We start from the raw sequence: 20,852 nt of genomic DNA on the forward strand, positions 1-20,852 counted from the left end.
GTATTTTATATAATTTACCAAAGTAACAGCACCCGTAAGCCAAACTATCAGTGTTTATTCCAAAGTGTAATGTAAAAATTAAAATGACAAATGTAGGACTGTGTAAGTAGTTTCTACTGTGAGTTCTACTGTAGTGTAATTCTACTACTGTAATTTCAACTTTCTACTTGTGATTTTCAGCAAAATGACTGGATGTGAGAGAGTTTAACGACAGGAAAGATGGAGCAGTGAGAGCGGAGATCTCTCAGAATTCTGAAAACAGATTGACGAAGTTCTGGTAACTTCAATTCCAAAAACTTAGATTCTGGTAAAACTTGATTTCAAGTCACAGGATTGCGTTTCAACTCAGGTTCAAGCTTGTCAACTTAGATAGAGCTCGTGGCGGAGAAATGATAGAAGATAGAATGGCTTGTCAAAAAAGATGGAGCAGGGAGAGGGAGAGTGATAGGACAGACTGAATTGCTTGTTAATGATAGAGGGAGAGGGTTTTCTGCAGCAGGTCACCTGTAAGACAGAAATAAAGTGGAATTAGACACACTTCCAGTAAACCAGGCTTTACTGTATTTTTCAGACTATAAGGCACATTTAGAAGCCTTTAATTTTCTTAAAAATAGACAGTGCACCTTATGTATGGTTGTGCTTACTGATTTCAAACCAATTCTATGTGGTACACGGCACTCAAAAATCTGTCAAATGTTTTAGTATGTCTTTGGTAAGCTACAAAGCAGCATCACTTGATGTATTGTCGGAGCATGGCTACCATAGTCAGCACCCTCGTAGAGTAATTCGTACTGTGCTTCAACATATTATGATGTGTGTGTGTGTGTGTATAAGGGCCTGGCACCTGTTGAGAGCCATGCTTATGAAGCAGATTTCAAACTGATCAATCCACATTCATCAATACACAAATCCTGAAAACTGAGTGTATTGGTCTGTATTTTATGTCTTACGACTGAACAATGTTGAGAGTTATTGTAAATGAGTTGAATGAAGTTTGACTTATCTGTTTTGTTTGGCTTAATGTGCCTTAAAATTTAGTGCGCCTTACAGTCCGTACAATACAGAACATCTATATCATTACACACTGAAGAGTTGTACAGTACATTATTAGATTCAACTGAATGAAAATGTTTAACATATGGTGGTGGAACATTTCTAAGGACATTTTTGCATTCTATTAACACAATAAAAACAAACAGAGTCTGTAAACCAAGATGTGGTGCTACAGTAACTTACTGTAAACATTATATGGTCAAGCTAAACCCACACAATGAAGTTAGAGCAGACAGTTTCAGACCACCTGCTTTAAACACTTCACATGCACTCAACTCTAACTTATGACACATCACATGTTCCTAAATGCCCAAAGGTCTCAAATTTCCATTTCTGTGTGTAGTTACCTGGTACAACAGTATATCATAATGTCTGGGGAGCCGTTAACATAAAAGTAAAAAATAATTTACTCAGTATATTTTGGCAAAATGAAAAATTTGGAGACAGATGACTCCTATACAGCAGTTTCTAAATATTTCAGTCAAATATAGGGCATGTTTAATACACACCCCGCTAAATCTACAATAAACTTAGCATGGCCGATATTAGGGCCTAATTAAAAATGTAGTATGATGATAAGAGAGATCTGTAAGTCTGGAAATGTTTACATAGACTTTTCTAGGATTTGATGATTGACAAGAGCTGTGCTGACTCACAGCACTAAACTGAATCTCCTATAATGAGAAACATTTCCCAGCACTGCACATCAGACAAACCTTTACTTACCAGACTTGAGACGATCAGATCAGCAGTCTAGAGAAAGGAAACAATTCATCAGATCACTGTTTGATGATTCAGACTGTTGAGCCTCTTCACACACAATCCAATTTACTATGACATAAATTAACTAGTAAAATCCTCAATTACTTTAAGGCTTTATGAGCTTACTGTAGTGTAAAGAGGAGATAAATGAACTGCAGCGTCTCAAATGGCATGTGTAATAAAAGCATTCATTACTACAGAAATGCAAAGAATAGCCACCAATTGGCACAAGTGCAGGATATACCAAATATTTCCTACACAGAAGCCTTGTGGCTCCAACATTTTCTACAACAGGTCAGTGCTAATAAAGTGAAAAACCAAAACTTTTAAAAATGTTAGATACAAAGTAATTAAATAAATCAGAAGCAACAGAAAACCTCATCATGTCTGATATGAATATGTAAATCTTAAAATAATTTTAAATATTGACATGTTACAATAGCACCATGTTTTGTAATTAAAATTAAATGTCTTAAAATATTACACTAAAAAGTCCTTTCATTGTACCCGTTGCTATGAATATTTATGAATTTTGCAGTGTACCTTTTTGGCAACTTTTCTATTTAATTTTAAAACACATTATAGTCACCAAATAAGTAATAAACCATTTAGACACACTGGCTGTAATTTACCTAACAATGTCCACTCACACCTCTGGTTCTCTTCGTTTTTATTATTGCTTAACTGTTAAAGCTATTACTTACACCGAGTCAGGCAAAATACTTCTACAGTGTTCTGACTTTAATGTAATACATCAGCAGAATTTGAGAGACAATATAAATCAGTACCTGTGCAGCTCTTAAGTGTTTGAGCAACCACTTATACTGACTCCCCTAAAACACTTTAATTGTTTTGTCTGCTACTTAAATCCACAAACATAAGGAGAAAATGAACAACTGTATAAAGACATCTGACATTTAGTTATGTTTAGATTTGATAAGCCATAAGAATTTAAACCATACATAAATGGGCTTTTAAACTTCAGGGACATTTTCAGGGACAGTCAGAGGCCCTGTGTGGGGGCTTTGCTGCCACATGTCATAAATCCTGACTTTGTGTTTTTGCCCATCAGTAAATGGAAACATATCACAAAAACTCAAACTACTGTATGTAAGTTGCCAAATGTGCTACACGATGCCAGGTTCATACTGCTTCAGTTACAATCACTGTTTACTTACCAGCAAAGGCAAAACCAAAGATCTCGTTCACTCTGTGTAACAAAAGACAAAGCACAGAAATACAGAATGAGACAACTCAAATCAGCATCAGAGTCAATACTACATCACTCTGTGTAGTCCAAAAGATTCAGTACACTTCTTTGTTTACCACAGCAACAAACAACTCACCTCTTTTTTCTACACCTTATTAAAGATTACTGTCTTCATTAAGGTAAAATGTGGTTTCATCCATTTGTAATAAGCCACACAACTTTCTCAGTTATGTGATAGCTCTATTAGTTTGGTGCTATTAGATAACACAGTAGATTTAATAAGCAATGATTTGCTACACCTAGCACTGCACACTTTATCAAATTGTGACATCACAATTTCAAAGCGTGAGCAATCATAAATGAAAGCTTGGGTGATATATTTGTAGGCTTCAACATTTGAGCTGGTCTGCATTCAAATTCTGCTTCCTAAAAATATTATCACCTGCACACAGTATCATTTAATATGCTGTTGTTTTAAATATCTAAATATCATATTAATAATATTAATGGCGCACTGCTGCATTTTATTTATTTGAAGGTGGCCTTTTTTATATTTCATTAACTTCTCACTTTGTGAAAAATTAAACAGAGCTGCAGGTGTAGGTTTTACTTAAAAACCAACCAACCTGCACAAACTAGTGTTTGTTAAACAGTTCTTAAAATTTAACTAAAAAACTAAAATTGATTAATTGAAAAAAAAATTCTTCTTGTTAAGAGATGTTATTATTCTTATATTATGTGTTTTATCCTCACTCTCTCTCCCTTTTGTTAATTAACCTGTAACACAGACACACCCGCACAGGCACATGACTCTTTTTCTCCCGGCCTTCTGTCAGAGGCGGTAAAATGGCTCCTTTGAAGTTGCCGACCCTGCTGCTTCAGCAGCTTATCAGTGGTTCTAAGATGGCGGCTTATTACCTTATAACCTAAAGAATGAGGCCGTTTTAACTGACTGATTTGTGAAGAGGAGAACTAACTTCAGCTTCCCTAAGAGACTCAGAAACACTAACACACCGAATGAACCGAATACAACACAATAACTGTATTAAACAATCAAGTGAACCAAATACATTTTGCACTGGGCCTATAGGAGCTAGGCTAGGCGTTAGCACTTGGTTGTTAGGGCTAGCTTACCAAACACTCCTTTTAAATACTAAAATTACAACCTTTCACTAACAAAGCAGCCATTGTGTTACTTTAACATGACTTATACTTCGACTGGCTTTATAAGTCACTAACAACAACTGGGTAAATCACTCAAACAGCTTATAGACATTTCATTTCAGAGAAGAGAGACAGAGAAGCAGGCTTACCATCAGGGATCGAGCAGAGAGTGGGCGGAGATTCAGGAGTCAGCCGGAGACATAAAATAAGAGGCATTCACGGGTAGTGGGAAACTCCGCCATTACACTAAATTGGCATTGAAAATGTGAAAGATATTTGTAAATTTAAATAGTATTAAACTAGATATTTTTGAAACAGAAAACAGCTAGCAGAGATTTAATTCTATAAGTTGAATAAATATTTCAAACAGGATTATTTTAATTTGAAATTATGGTTAAAAGTCATAAATAAATATAAGGTCATTATGTTAAAATGTACTGTATTATGATATATTTATTTAACTGGCTGGAGTAATAAGAACAGTCTTCTCCTGAACAACAAAACCAAGGGGCTGGTGTTGGTGTTCACCTAAGCATCCTCACAGTAGAGTAGGAGCTGCAGAGGCTCGCCTCGCTGCACTGCAGGAATCAGAGGTTCAGGAGGTACTTTAACCCCACTGCCATGAGGCTTTTCAACAGTGACTCCTGACATGTTCATTGCACATTTATTTATTTTATTCTAATACATATTGGTTATAATCATATGGATTCTAACCTAAATAGACTTGCACCCACTTGTTCACCCCTGCTGCAGTGAGGTAAAGGTGTGGCTTTCTCCAACAAGACTCTTCAGTGAAGGTTTTAAAGACAACCATCTAAACCAGGGGTCAGCAACATTTAAGAACCAAAGAGCCATTTGGACCCGGTTTGCATGGAAAAGCACTGGGAGCCACAAATACTTTTTGACATCTGAAATGAAGATAACACTGGACACATTGTTTTTTACCTTTATGCTCTGTATAAACAACTATAGTGTGTTGCTTATGAAATCCATGAAATGCTACAAAGTAAATGAAATTTTATTTATGTAATGGACACATTTTGAACTCTTAAAAATAACAAAAAGTAAAAACATCCAATTGAAGGTCTCTCTTAAATGAATTAAAAAGCTGAACTTGAATTGTCCATGTATCAAACAAAAACTGATCCTTATATCACCTTTGGACTTTCAGCGCATAAAGGGCCTTCACCTGAATTTGGAAAAAAGCACTATGCTCCTAAAAAATGAATAATAAATCTTTGCAAAATATCTACATAAATATTTATTTTACCTAGTTAACATGTATGGCGGGGTGAGGGCTGCTAAAATTTATTTTAGTTACAGAAATATTGTAACTCAGGAGAAACATAGTAACTTGGAAGAAGTAGTACAACATTGCAGAAGTGTTGTAATACAGCAGAAATGTTAATATGTAGCGCAAACCTAAAAACCAGGAAGAAATGGTGTAAGAGTATAACTTAATATACAGTAGTATAATAGTAACACGTAGTAGAAATGCAACATAGGAGCTGAAATAGTATAATTTAGCAGAAAAGTAATACTTTAGCAGAAATATTGGAAATGCAAAACAGCCACCTTCAAAAAGCTGAAGTTTCCTCAAAAGATTAGTTGTTGTTCAACTGTGAAAACTTGGCAGAAACATTAGAAACGTTACAGAGGAACTGCCAGCAGATACACAAAGCTAAGGCAAAAATGACATGCCTAGCAATGTTTACAAATAGGGACAAACACACACAGTGATAAATAACCTATATTCAGAAAACAATGTGCAAAAACATGGATGCATACATAAACACAGACATACATACAAACATACACACACAAGGGCATACAGGGACAAACAAACGTGTCCTGTGTGTTTCTATGCCAGTCAATCAGTCTGAATCTGGTCAAGCTGAATCCACTAATGGATGCAGCGAATAAAAATTGAGTCACACAAAGCACAGACAAAGACACACACACACACACACACACACACACACTTCTGTAAAGTTATTAGAAGTTAAAAAACTTTTTCAAACACTGACATCGGCTTCTTCAGTTTTTTTTTTTTCAGCTTTATATTTTCAGCTGTATCTATGAGAGTCAAAAAGCCTGGATCTGCTCAATTTGAATCCACCAATCAGAGCTGTCACTTCTGTCTGCTTCATCAGGCTATGTAGTTGTCCCTGTCAGTGCAGCTGTATCCCTTGCTCACACCGACAGAGACATGGGCTTTCTGTAATGTATTTCAGACATGGAGCATTAACATAACATCTTAGCAAAAAAATTGTGACTTAAGAGAAACATAATAACTTAGCAGAAATACTATGATTTGTAAGAAATAATAGTATTTGGCAGAAATACTACATTTAGCAGAAAACCTATAAATAGCAGAAATGGCATGACTTAGCAGACATACTGTATTTAGCACAAATAGTAAAATGTAGCAGAAATACTATGATTTTGCATAATAGTAATAACTTAAGTAAAAATATTGGAAAAGCAAAATGGACAGCTAAAAAAATGGTGAACATGGTTAGATTCCAGTGAGAAATTCACAGAAATTTTTAAAATGCCTGTCAACCAGTCTCAATATGTTCAATTTATATCCTACAATGAGATGCTGCCAAAAAAAGGGTCTCTCTCTCTCTCTCACACACACACACACACACACACGCTGCTTGTGTCAGAAATATTATGATTTGGTAGACATACTATAATTAAGCAGAAATACTACATTTAGTAGCAATGCTATGTTTTAACAGAAATACTGTATTCATCACAAATACCAAAAAGAAGCAGAAATACTATGATTTGGGAGCATTAGATAAGATAAGATAAGATAAGATAAGATAAGGTAAGACTTTATTAATCCCTTGGGTGGGTTCCTCTGGGAAATTCGGTTTCCAAAAGCACAACACTGACAGAAGTTACACAGCATGAGCAGAATATTATATATACACACATATATAAATACAGATATATATGTATATATATATATATATATATATATAAATAAAATATATGAAAGGGATAAATAGAATAAATAGGAATAAGATTACAAGTGAATTGCACATTTCAAATATTGAAGTCTATTGCACCGTTGACTACTAACAAAAAGTATTGCACAAAAAGTATTGCACAGTGAGAAGGCACTACAGCTTATTTGTCCCCCCCTCCTTTGTCCTCCTGTTTCCCCTCCCTCTCCCCTCCAGAGATGAGTTAACCAGTCTGATGGCGTGTGGGACAAAGGAGTTTTTAAGTCTGTTGGTTCTTGTCTTTGGGAGAATCAACCTGTCACTGAACAGACTCCTCTGGCTAATTACTATGATTTAGCAGAATTACTATATTTAGCACAAATCCTATAAAATAGCAGAAATTCTATTTTTTAGCAGAAATACTGTATTTATCACAAATACCAAAAAGTAGCAGAAATACTATGATTTAGCAGGAACACTATGATTTGGTAGAAATCCTATAATTCAGCAGAAATACTATTATTAAGCAGAAATACTATATTTAGCATAAATCTTATAAAATAGCAGAAATAGCATGATTTAACAGAATAGTAATAACTTAAATAGAAAAATTGGAAAAGCGAAATGGACAGCTGAAAAAATGCTGAACATGGTAAGGGTCGCTCAAATGTGCTTGTTGAAAGGTAAAAAATTGACAAAAAAAGAAAAGAAAGAAATAACAGCCAGCAGATACACACAATTACAATTATGGACACAAATGGAAACACAAATGCACAGAGACACACACACACAGGATGTAATCGAGTCAACCAGTCTAAATATAATCAATTTGAATCCTACAATGACATGCTGCCATAAAAAGGGTCTCACACACACACACACACACACACACACACACACACACACACACAGCAGCAAGTGAACAAACAGGGACTGTGCATAATGTGTTTCCTGTATGCCTCTAGGTCAGTCAAGCAGCCTGGAGCTGCTGAATTTGAATCCACCAATCAGAGAGGCTGTGTACTTTTTCCCGCCAAAACTGGTGCACCAAGTGCAGGCTTTTACACACGCAGCACAGAGACAGAAAGGACCTTTTGCAGTTTATTTCTCATAGTGAGGATTCCCCTCAAACAAATGGCTATAATTTCCTAACCGTAGGACCTGGACGGGAAGCCGTCCAGGTCCTGATATGTAAATTTGAATATTAGGACTGACTCCCTGGGGACCTGGCAGAAATATATAGAAATACAATGATTACCCAGAAATACTGCATTTAGTAGAAATACTATGTTTTAGCACAAATACTATAAAATGGCAGAAATACTATAATTAAACAGAAATATTATATTAAGTACAAATCCTATAAAATAGCAGAAATAGTATGATTTAGCACAAATGCTGTATTTAGCACAAATCTTATAAAATAGCAGAAATAGTATGATTTAGCAGAAATGCTGTATTTAGCACAAGTACTGAAAAGCAGCACAAATGCTATGACTTAGCACAATAGTAATAACTTAAATAGAAAAATTGGAAAAGCAAAATGGACAGCTGCAAAAAGTCCCACAAGCACAGAGAGACACACACAGGATCAAATTCAGTCAACCAGTCCAAATATATTGAATTTAAATCATACAATAAGATGCTCCCATAAAAACTCTCTCTCGCCCTCTCTATCTCTCTCTCTCTGACACACACACACACACACACACACACACACACACACACACACACAGAGAGAAAATCAAGTTTCTAGGTCAGTCAAGCAGCCTGGGAGCTGCTAAATTTGAATCCACCAATCAGAGAGGCTGTGTACTTTTTCCCGCCAAAACAGGTGCAGCCGTTTTTACACACACAGAGCACAGAGACAGGATTTCTGCAGTGAATTTCTCATAGTGAGGATTCCTCTCAAACAAATGGCTATAATTTCCTAACCGTAGGGGCTAGAACAGTCATTCTTACACCGTTTTGTTCAGAAGAGATGGGGGAATCTTAAAGTGTTAACGATTTATCATTAAAATATGAATTATTGACGATATTTGACTTCTAATGCACCATAACTGAGTAGAGGCAAGCAAAATCTGCCTTGACTTGCCCTCAAACAACGCTTTCTAACTCTAAATCTATTTGGAGTATCGATATCATTCTTTCACCGTAAGAGACAGCAGGCTTTGGTGAACAGTCATGGAAATTTTCAGGTCTCTGTGGAAATCTATCAAAAAGATATGACGAGAGAAAAAAGTGCCTCATTTCCAGTGTTTGAAATCTGAAGAAAACTGAGCGAGGGACAAATTTCCTACCCTCAAACAAACCCAATTCATGGCCAAATGGTAATAGATGAGAAAAAAATTCTTGAATTGTGAGCGTCAGGAGTGTCTGAAGATATATTGGCACAAGCCTCATGTCTTAACTTCGCTTCGTTCAGGAGATATGACAATTCGAAAATGCCTCTCATTACAGAAATCAAGCGGTGATTTTAAACGAACTCTCCATTGACTTTCTATGGAGAGTTTTCAGACTTTGTGTTGCTCTGAGGAGATTTGCCAAAGTTCTATAAATCCCACAACAATGATAGTGCCGTTTTCTGAAAGCCAGCAAAAATACCTACGTTTTGATGTATAATTTGTGTGGGTTGAGTGAAAATTGAGCGAGTAGCAAGAAGTTGTTCGGACATGAAGAGAAGACTGTGAAACTTACAGTGGCTCACTGAAAGCCAAGTGCATAGCAACCATAACAACGCATGTATTTTGTGAAAAATCACAATTTTGCAACTCAAAACTTAAAAAGGGATAAGATGAAAATGGTAACAGATATGAAAAAGCTGAATCAGACATGAATAGACCAATAATTTGTGAATATTTTAAAGTTTGAATGGTTGTTCTAGGTGAAAGTATGAGGAAATAGTTAAGTTTCAAAAACAAGCAAGTTTTAGCAGAATTTTGGAAGTTTCCCATTCATTTCAATGGGACAAAAAAAAGCATAAAAAGCTTAATATTTTAAAAAGTATAACAGCAAAAAATACCAAAAGTCATAGCACACATTAGCAGAAATAGCAGAATAGTTTAAAATTTGAACGGTGAAAATCGGCTGAAAATTGTTAAAGTAGTTAAGTGCCAAAAAACGTACAAAAATTGGCAACTGGAATAATAAAGAATAAAGAGAAACAGGAACTCAATAGTGTGGATGCCTAAAGCATCCACACAATAATAATAAAGTAGAATAAAGTAGAATAATAAAGAATAAAGAGAAACAGGAACTCAATAGTGTGGATGCCTAAAGCATCCACACAATAAAGTAGAATAAAGTAGAATAATAAAGAATAAAGAGAAACAGGAACTCAATAGTGTGGATGCCTAAAGCATCCACACAATAAAGAGAAACAGGAACTCAATAGTGTGGATGCTTAAAGCATCCACACAATAAAGAATAAAGAGAAACAGGAACTCAATAGTGTGGAAGCCCTTTTAGGGCATCCACACAATAAAGAGAAACAGGAAAACAATTGTGTGGAAGCCCTTTAGGGCATCCACACAACTAGAAAAATTTGCATTTCCTGCGAAAATGCTGTGTGGATGCCTTAACGCTGAAGCTGTCTGCTGAAAAGCTGAAAAAGATGAAAAGTTGCAAAAAGTTGTATGGTGGTGAAAAAAAACATGTCACCCTGAGCAGGATTTGAACCTTGCCCTTCTGGTGTCAAGGCAGCTACTCATCTCACTGAGCTAAACTCATTGTCTCAAGAAGAGGAGGAGAGACCGACAATTCTGCTAAAATGAGCAGAAGCTGCTGAGAATTGTGCTGATAAGAGGTGAAAAGGCTGAAAATTTTGCAGAAAAGAGGTAAATCAGCAGAATTTCTGCAGAAAAGAGGCAGAACAAAAGAGAAAACTGAAAAAAGGTTTTGCCATGACCGGGATTTGAACCTGGCCGCTCTTATCTCAAGGCAGCTGCTCATCTCACTGAACCAAACTCTTTCTCTCAAAAACAAGAGATGGAGAAACTGACAATTTTGCTAAATGAGCAGAAGCTGCTGAGAATTGTGCTGAGAAGAAGTGAAAAGGCTGAAAATTTTGCAGAAAAGAGGTGAATCAGCAGAATTTCTGGAGAAAAGAGGTAAAGAAGCAATAAGTTGCGCTGAAAAGAGATGAATCAGCAGAATTTCTGCTCAAAGGCGGCTATTCATTTCCCTGAGCCAAAGTCATTCTTACAAAGAAGAGGTGGAGAGACGGACAATTCTGCTGAAATGAGCAGAAGCTGCTGACAATTGTGCTGATAAGAGGTGAAAAGGCTGAAAATTTTGCAGAAAAGAGGTGAATCAGCAGAATTTCTGCAGAAAAGAGGCAAAGAAGCAGAAACTTGCGCTGAAAAGAGATGAATCAGCAGAGTTTCTGCTCAAAAGAGTTGTCTTTTTTCTGAATACAGCCAAAAAAGCTGGAATTTGTGCTGAAAAGGGGTGAAGAAGATGAAGAAGCTAAAGTATACTAAATCAAAGTATTTGTGCCAAAACATAGTGTTTCTGCCATATTGTGGTACTACTACATTACAACATGAACACGGATTAAAGATGAAAGAAACTGGCAACAAATTCCTCCACTACAAACCAGTCTGATACCACTTCTTTGCAGTGTTCACGTTTACTAAGGCACTACCCAAAAGGTGCCACAAGAGGGCACTCCAACACAAGAGATGAGGTGAATGAGCAGAATTTCTGCTGAAAAGAGGCAGAAGGTTCTGTATGTAGAAAAAGAAACACATTTGAACCATGTGTGAAATAAATAAAGAAATGAAATGAAAGAACAACCTGGTTCTGCTCTAATTCACCAATCAGAGGTACTGCCTCAGTCTGCTTCATCACGCTGTGTAGTTGTTTCTGCCATGGAGCGTTAACAAGAATCTGAGGTCCATATTAGAAAAACTGCTAAAATCATAAAACTTTGCAGAATTGTAATAAATTAGCAATATAAATTACAGGTCTGTGATAGTGTATAAATTTGTAGTGAAAAAAAAACCATGTGGACCAAGGTGGAATTGAACCCACGACCTTTGGGCTGCAGACCCGTGTCATTACCAAATGCGCCACCGGCAAAGAGAGCCAGTGCCTGGAAAACAGGGAGATGAGCAGTCAGAATTAGATCGCGGTGAGAGGCGTAAAGCGCCGTTTTCTGGAGTTACAAAATGTCGTGTAACTCAAAAACTAGGTGGGATAGAAGCACAATTCCTTTACTGGGTGAATCAGCAGAATTTCATGAACTTTGACTGCGATAGCTCTTTGTACCTCCGTCGCGGAAATATGACGAGAGAAGAAACGGCTTCATTTTAAGTGTTTGAAAACAAATGTAATTTCTGGCTCAAGAGTTTGAAAACAAACATAATTTATGGCTCAACAGTAAGATGACAGCAAAAACTGCTCCAACCGTGAGTGTCAGCAGTGTCTGAAGATGAATTGGCACAAGCCTCTCGTCTTAACTTTGCTTTATTAAAATTATTGTGGCTTGCAGATGAATCTTGCAAAGAAGCTCACAGGGAGCGATTGATCCTGTATTTCCACCCCAAGCTGGTAGGGGGAGTTTTTTTATTAAACATACTTGCTTGTGTCACAATGTGCTTCAAGGGTCAATAAGAGCATAACAGAACTCACTTATGGTACTGCATTCTTCCTATAAAACAATAACTGTTAGTGACTTTGTACCGTAGTATAAACACAACATTCAAGACAACAGTTAAAAGTAACGTAACCATAAACAATGAAACAAGAACATCTCAAATGCAGCACATGTCCCAAGGCATGATGGGAGAGAACTAGCTGTTCCCCCAACACGCCACATTATTTATGATTTATGGTTTGGCAGAAACACTGGGACTTGGTATAAATACTATGACTTACATGAAATACTTTGACTTAGCAGAAATTCTGTAATCTAGCAAAAAGCACTTCAGCATAGCAGAAATTCTATGATTGAGCAGAATTACTAGGATTTAACACAAACACTATGATTTGTCTAAAAAAAAAAGACCTTTATTTTGCAGTTATATTGTGATTTGGCAGAAATACTATGCTTTGGAACAAATACCATGATTTGGCCAAAATACTATGATTTAGCAGAAATACTAAGATGTAGTAGAAGTACTTTGATTTAACAGAAATACTATTATGGAGGAGTAATACTTTAACATGGGAGAAATATTGATACAGACACACAAACATACACATACACAGAGCCTAAAGGGAACAGTGGCTGTTAAGAGTCTGGGCTTGGTATATCTAGGTCAGTTAAATTAGCTGCACCTGCTGTAATCAGCCCTTACACACACAGACACAGAGAGAGGTATAAGTTTTCTGCAGTGTATTTCTTACATTCACGTTCAGGATTCCTCTCGAACCTCCTGGTCTCAAGGCAGCTACTCATCTCACTGAGCCAAACTCATTCTCACAAAAAAGAGGTAGATAGACTGACAATTGTGCTGAAATTATCAGAAGCTGCTGAGAACTCTGCTGATAAGAGGCAAAAAGGATGAAAATTTTGCAGAAAAGAGGTGAATCAGGAGAATTTCTGCAGAAAAGAGGCAAAGAAGTAGAACCTTGCGCTGAAAAGAGGTGAATCAGCAGAGTTTCTGCTGAAAAGAGGGTTTTTTTTCTGAAAACCGCCAAAAAAGCTGGAATTTGTGCTGAAAAGGGGTGAAAAAACTGAAAATTTTGCTGAAAAGAGGTGAAGAAGCTAAAGTATACCAAATCAAAGTATTTGTGCCAAAACATGGTATTTCTGCCATATTGTGGTATTTGTGCCACAAAAGTTACTACATTACAACATGAATACGGATTAAAGATGAAAGAAACTGGCAACAAATTCCTCCACTACAAACCAGTCTGATACCACTTCTTTGCAGTGTTTACTAAGGCACTACCCAAAAGGCGCCACAAGAGGGCACTCCAACACAACAGATGACCTATGTACACTGATGCACTTAGTAACAGTCAGCCTCCTACTTAGCCACTACGTAATACAGCGATATTACAGTGTACAAATTCACATAAATTTGCAGGGGGAACAAACAAACAGGAACAAGCCCAAAACAATCAAATAACTGTGCTGCCATAGCTTTCGCTAACTAGCACATACGCTAAAGGTAACTAAAACCAATAAACACAAGTAGCAGGGTAAACATCTTAAGCATGGAACATTAACTCACGTTTATGTGACACACACCATCCCCAACAAATACAGGATGGGCTATTTGCTCCCCTTCCCAGCAGCTCTCTCCTCAATCGTAGCACAGGAACGAAGGAAGACCATCTAGCTCAGAAGTCCCATGAATTCCCTCACTGCTCAGAGGCTGCTGGGTAATGTAGCTCACACTAACACAGGTTTTTCTACAAGCACAAATACTATAACATAGCAGAAATACTGTGATTTTGTTGAAATACTATGCTTTAGGACAAATACTATGATTTGGCAGAAATACTATGTTTTGGTACAAATGCTGTGCTTAGGCACAAATATTATGATTTGGCAGACACTATGATTTAGCAGAGATAATATGATTTGGCAGAAATACTAAACTTTGGCACAAATACTATAATTGAGTGCAAGTACTTTAAGATAACAGAAATACTATGATTTAGCAGAAATAAAATGTTTTTGCAGAAACACTGTAATTTCACTCAAATACTCTGAAATAGCCATAATACTATGATTTGGCAGAACATAACAGAAATTCTATGACTTAGTAGTAATACTATAACATAACAGAAATATTAATTGGGCACAAATACTATAATTTGGCACAAGTACCATGTTTTGGCAAAATCCCATAATTTGGCACAAATACTATGATTTGGCAGACACTATGATTTAGCAGAGATAATATCATTTGGCAGAAATACTAAACTTTGGCACAAATACTATAATTGAGTACTTTAAGATGAGAGAAATACTATGATTTTGCAGAAATACAATGTTTTTGCAGAAACACTGTAATTTCACTCAAATACTATGAAATAGCAGTAATACTATGATTTGGCAGAAATACTATGTTTCAGTACAAATACTATGACAAAGCAGAAATACTATGACTTAGAAGTAATACTATAACAAAAGGGATTCCTCAAAATACTATGAAATTGCAGTAATTCTATGATTTGGCAGAAATACTGTACTTCGTACAAATACAATGCTTTGGTACAAATACTATATTTTGATTTGAATACTATGATTTGGCACGAGTAGTATGATTTAGTACAAATACTACGAATTGGCAGAAATACTGTGACTAGTAGTAATACTATAACATAACAGATATACTATGATTTTGCAGACAGTCTATGTTTTTGCACAACTAGCACAATATGGATGGAGCGTTAACCAGAAACTATGATTGCAAATACTATGATTTGGCACAAATACTATGTTTCAGTACAAATACTACGATTTGGCAATAATACTGGGTTTTAGCACAACTACTGAGATTTGGGTGAAATACTATGATTTAGAAGAAATACTATGACTTCGTACAAATACAATGTTTTGGTTCAAATAATATGATTTCCAAAAAATACTATGATTTGGTACAAGTACCATGATTTAGTACAAATACTACAGTTTCGGCTCAAATACTATGAAATTGCAGTGATACTATGATTTTGAAGGAATACTATGATTTGGTAGAAATACTATGCCTTAGTAGTAATACTATAACATAGCAGATATAATGTGATTTTGCAGACATAGTATGTTTTTGCACAAATACTACGATTTCGCTCAAATACTATGGAATTGCAGTAATACTATGATTTGGTAGGAATACTATGCCTTAGTAGTAATACTATAACATAACAGATATACTATGATTTTGCAGAAATTCTATGTTTTTGCACAAATACTACAACAACTACTACTACAAATACTACAAGAAATACTATGTTTGGGCAGTAATACTATTATTTGCTATAAATACTATTATTTGGCACATATACTATAATCAGCAGATATACTATAACATAACAGAAATTCTACGACTTAGTAGTAACACTATAATATAACAGAAATTTTAACTGGGCACAAATAACATGATTTGGCACAAATACCATGATTTGGCAAAAAGATACCATGATTTGGCACAAATACGATCATATTGCAGAAATAGTATGATTGGGTACAAATACTATGATTTGGCACAAGTACTATGAATAAGTACAAATACTATGATTTCGCAGAAATACTATGATTTAGCAGAAATACTGTTTTAACATAAATAATATCTTTTCAAAGAAATTTCTGCTAAAAGGTACTATTTCTGCCTTTTAGCAGAAATACTGTAATTTTGCATAAATACTATGATTTGGGATGAATACTATGATTTGGCAGATATACTATATTCAGCACATAAACTATAACATAACAGACATTCCTCCACTTAGTAGTAATCTCATAACATAAAATAAATATTATGGTTCTGCCCCAAAACCATGATTTGGGAAAAATACCATGATTTTTCAAAAATACTATGATTTAGCAGAAATACTATGATTGAGCAGAAGTACTAAGATGTAGTAGAAGTACTTTGATTTAGCACAAATACTATTATGGAGGAGTAATACTTTAACATGGGAGAAATATTGATATACACACACACATACACATAGAGCAAAGTGTACAGGGGCTGTTAAGAGTCTGGGCTTGGTATATCTAGGTCAGCTAAATTGGCTGCACCTGCTGTAATCAGCACTTACACACACAGACACAGAGACAGCTATGAGTTTTCTGCAGTGTATTTCTCACATTCAGGATTCCCCTCGAACAAATGGCCATAATTTCCTAACCGTAGGGGCTAGAACGCTCATTCTGACACCGATTTGTTCAGAAGAGATGGGGAAAACTTCAGGCCTTCATAATTCAGAGATAAAATATAAATTATTGAAGATATATGACTTGTAATACACTGTAACTGAGTAGAGGCAAAGCAAAACTGCCTTGACTTGCCCTCAAACAACGTTTTGTAACTCTTAATCTATATGGAGCATCAAAATCATTCTTTCACCGTAAGAAACAGCAGGCTTTGGTGAACAGTCATGGAAATTTTCAGGTCTCTGTTGAAATCAATCAAAAAGATATGACGAGAGAAAAAAGTGCCTCATTTCCAGAGTTTGAAATCTGAAGTAATCTGAGCGAGGGACAAATTTCCTACCCTCAAACAAGTGTAATTCATGGCCAAACGGTAATAGGCGAGGAAAAAATTCTTGAATATTGAGCATCAGGGATGTCTGAAGATATATTGGCACAAGCATCATGTCTCAACTTTGTTTCGTTAAGGAGATATGACGATTTGAAAATGCCTCTCATTAGAGAATTCCAGCGCTGATTTTGAACAAACTCTCCATTGACTTTCTATGGAGAATTTTCAGACTTTGTGTTACTCTGAGGAGATTTGCATAAAATCTATAACTCCCACAACAATGATAGTGACATTTTCTGAAAGCCAGCAAAAATACCTACGTTTTGATTTATAATTTGTGGAGCTTGAGTGGAAATTGGGCGAGTAGCAAGAAGTTGTTTAGACATGAAGAGAAAATTCAGAACGGACCAGCACTCACTCTGACTTAATTGCATAGCAACCATAGCAACGCATGTATTTTCTGAAAAATCACAATTTTGCAACTGAAAACTTAAAGAGGTATAAAATTAAAACGGTAGAAGATCTGAAAAAGCTGAATCAGACAGGAATAGCCCAATAATTTGAGAACATTTTAAAGTTTGAATGGAGTTTCTAGGTGAAAGTATGACAAGGTAGTTAAGTTTCAAAAACAAGCAAGTTTTAGCAGAATTGTGGAAGTTTCCCATTCATTTCAATGGGACAAATTAAAGGAAAAAAGTGTAATATTTTAAAAAGTATAATAGTAATAAACACCAAAAGTCATTGCCGGCATTAGCAGAAAGAGCAGAACAGTTTAGAGTTTGAACGGAGAAAATCGGCTGAAAACTGAGGGAGTAGATAAGTGCCAAAAAGTGTACGGAAGCAACTAGAATAATATAGTGGAACTAGAAAAATTTGCATTTCCTGCGAAAATGCTGTGTGGATGCCTTAACGCTGAAGCTGTCTGCTGAAAAGCTGAAAAAGCTGAGAAGTTGCAAAAAGTTGTATGGTGGTGAAAAAAGAATGTCACCCTGAGCAGGATTCGAACCTGGCCCTACCAGGTGCAAAGCAGCTACTCATCTCACTGTGCCAAATTCACTCTCACAAGATAAGAGATGGAGAGACTGACAATTATGGTGAAATGAGCAGAAACTGCTGAGAATTGCACTGATAAGAGGTGAAATGGTTGACAATTTTGCAGAAAAGAGGTGAATCAGCAGAATTTCTGCTGAAAAGAGGTGAAAAAGCAGAAAATTGCAATGAAAAGAGATGAATCAGCAGAATTTCTGCTCAAAAGAGTTTTTTCTGAAAACAGCTGAGATCTGTGCTAATAAGAGGTGAAAAGGGTGAAAATTTTGCAGAAGAGGTCAATAAGCAGAATTTCGGCTGAAAAGAGGTGAAAATTCTGCTGAAAAGAGTTCAATCAGCAGAATTTCTGCTGAAAAGAGTTCTGCAGAACTTTTCAGAATTCTGCTGAAAAGATGTTTTTGCTGAAAATAGCTGAAAAAGCTGGGATTTGTGCTGAAAAGTGGTGAAAAAACTGAAGATTCTGCTGAAAACGGGTTATAAAGCTGAAATTTGTGTTGAAAAGAGTAAAAAAAGTTTAACTGTTAACTGAAAGAAATGTTGCCATAAGCGGGATTTGAACCCGGGCCTCCCAGTCTGAGAACGGACGCTCATCTCACTGAGCTAAAACACAGGTCAACCCGGCAAGGAAAATCAGTGAGGCCACTGATAATATGGCAGAAATGGGCAAAAAATATTGCAAAAAAAATTCAATATCTCAAAAAGTATAGAAGTTATGAGCACCAAAAGTCATTGCCGGAAAGAGCAGAAAGAGCAGAATTTTTTAAAGTTTGAATGGCGAAAATCGGTTAAGAACTGAGGGAGTAGTTAAGTGCCAAAAAGTGTACGGAAGCAACTAGAAGAATAATAATAATAAAGAATAAAGAGAAACAGGAAAACAATAGTGTGGAAGCCCTTTAAGGGCATCCACACAATAAAGAATAAAGAGAAACAGGAACTCAATAGTGTGGAAGCCCTTTAGGGCATCCACACAATAAAGTAGAATAAAGTAGAATAAAGAATAAAGAGAAACAGGAACTCAATAGTGTGGATGCATAAAGCATCCACACAATAATAAAGAATAAAGAGAAACAGGAAAACAATAGTGTGGATGCCTTAAAGCATCCACACAACTAGAAAGTGCATTTTCTGAAGAAACTGCAGTGTGAATGCTTGAATCTGAATGTATGCACTGAAATGAATTAATTGCTGAATATTAAGCCAAAAATGTTGAATGAGCTGGAAAATACAGAGTTTTTAACCTGAAAACAAAAGTGCAGTACTTTTGAAACCTGATGTTCACACAGAAGAAGCTGGAAAATAGCTGAAAATGTTTTAAATGTAAATTAGAAAAACCTAAGTAATGAGAAAAGAAAATTAGAGTCAGAAAATATCTGAATGAATATCAAAAGTTCATATTCTTTGAATCACTGAATGACTAGAATGTGATCCCTCCACTTGGATCCACACAGTTTAAAAAGTTTAAATCTCTGAGCTTTGAAAGACACTGTGCTGTAAAGAGAACAACGATGGCTTCGTTTTGAGGGTAAAATGATTGCTGTAGACCAAACACTGTGGACACAGCAGCAGTTGAAAGAGAAGTGTTTAAGATGATTCTTGGCACAGTGAGAGACAGAGCTCGTTAGGCAGGCAGGTGTGAGCCTGGTTGCTATAGTGACTGCACCCAATGGCTCCATACACACGCACAGACATGCACCTCACTTTTGCTGCTTAAAATGAACAGAAAAGTCAGGTCGAAACAAATCGCTCCCAAATGAAAAGTACAGGTCCTATTGACGAAATTCTTTCACAGTGAGCGGCAGCAATGTCCAGTCTACCTAATTCTCAGTTTTCATGCCTGTGGAGTTTATTATATGGACGTGGTGACAGTGGAAAGACACCATGCTCTTCTGATTTTCAAACGAACCTTCTGAGCCATTTTAACATTAGAGTCTATGGAGGAGTTGGAGGGAGGAGGCTCTGCATTGGTGACATTTATGAAAGAACCATAACACCTAGGACAATAGTAAACACATTGGATGAAAGAGGTCAGCGATGGCTACGTTTTGAGGGTAAAATCATACCTGTAGAGCAAACGCCGCAGACACAGCAGCAGTTTTAAAAAAGATTTTAAGATTAATTTTTTTGCTCCTCTCACTCTAGCACTTGAGCTGTCTCACTCTAGCCCCAACATTCCGTCCCATACACACCCATTATAAACTCTGAAACGGGTGAAAAAACATCATGAAACTTAAACTGGAACTAAAGAAAAAGTATAATAGATATTGAAAAGATAAATACAAGTTGAATAGTTGAATGTCTTGTCTTCGTTTTAAAGTTTGAATGGTGGCTCCACGTCAACGTATGTGGAAGTAGATACAGTTTAAAGAGGAGTAAGTTGAAGGAGAATTTGAAGGGTGTCCCCATTGAAATACATGGGAAATTTTTGTTGAAAAAAGTTGAATAATTTTAAAAATATAAATGTTATAAATGAGAAAAATAGAAGCAGTCATG

The sequence above is a fragment of the Oreochromis niloticus genome, unplaced genomic scaffold (assembly GCF_001858045.2).
Source record: "Oreochromis niloticus isolate F11D_XX unplaced genomic scaffold, O_niloticus_UMD_NMBU tig00007924_pilon, whole genome shotgun sequence".
Taxonomy (NCBI): Eukaryota; Metazoa; Chordata; class Actinopteri; order Cichliformes; family Cichlidae; genus Oreochromis; species Oreochromis niloticus.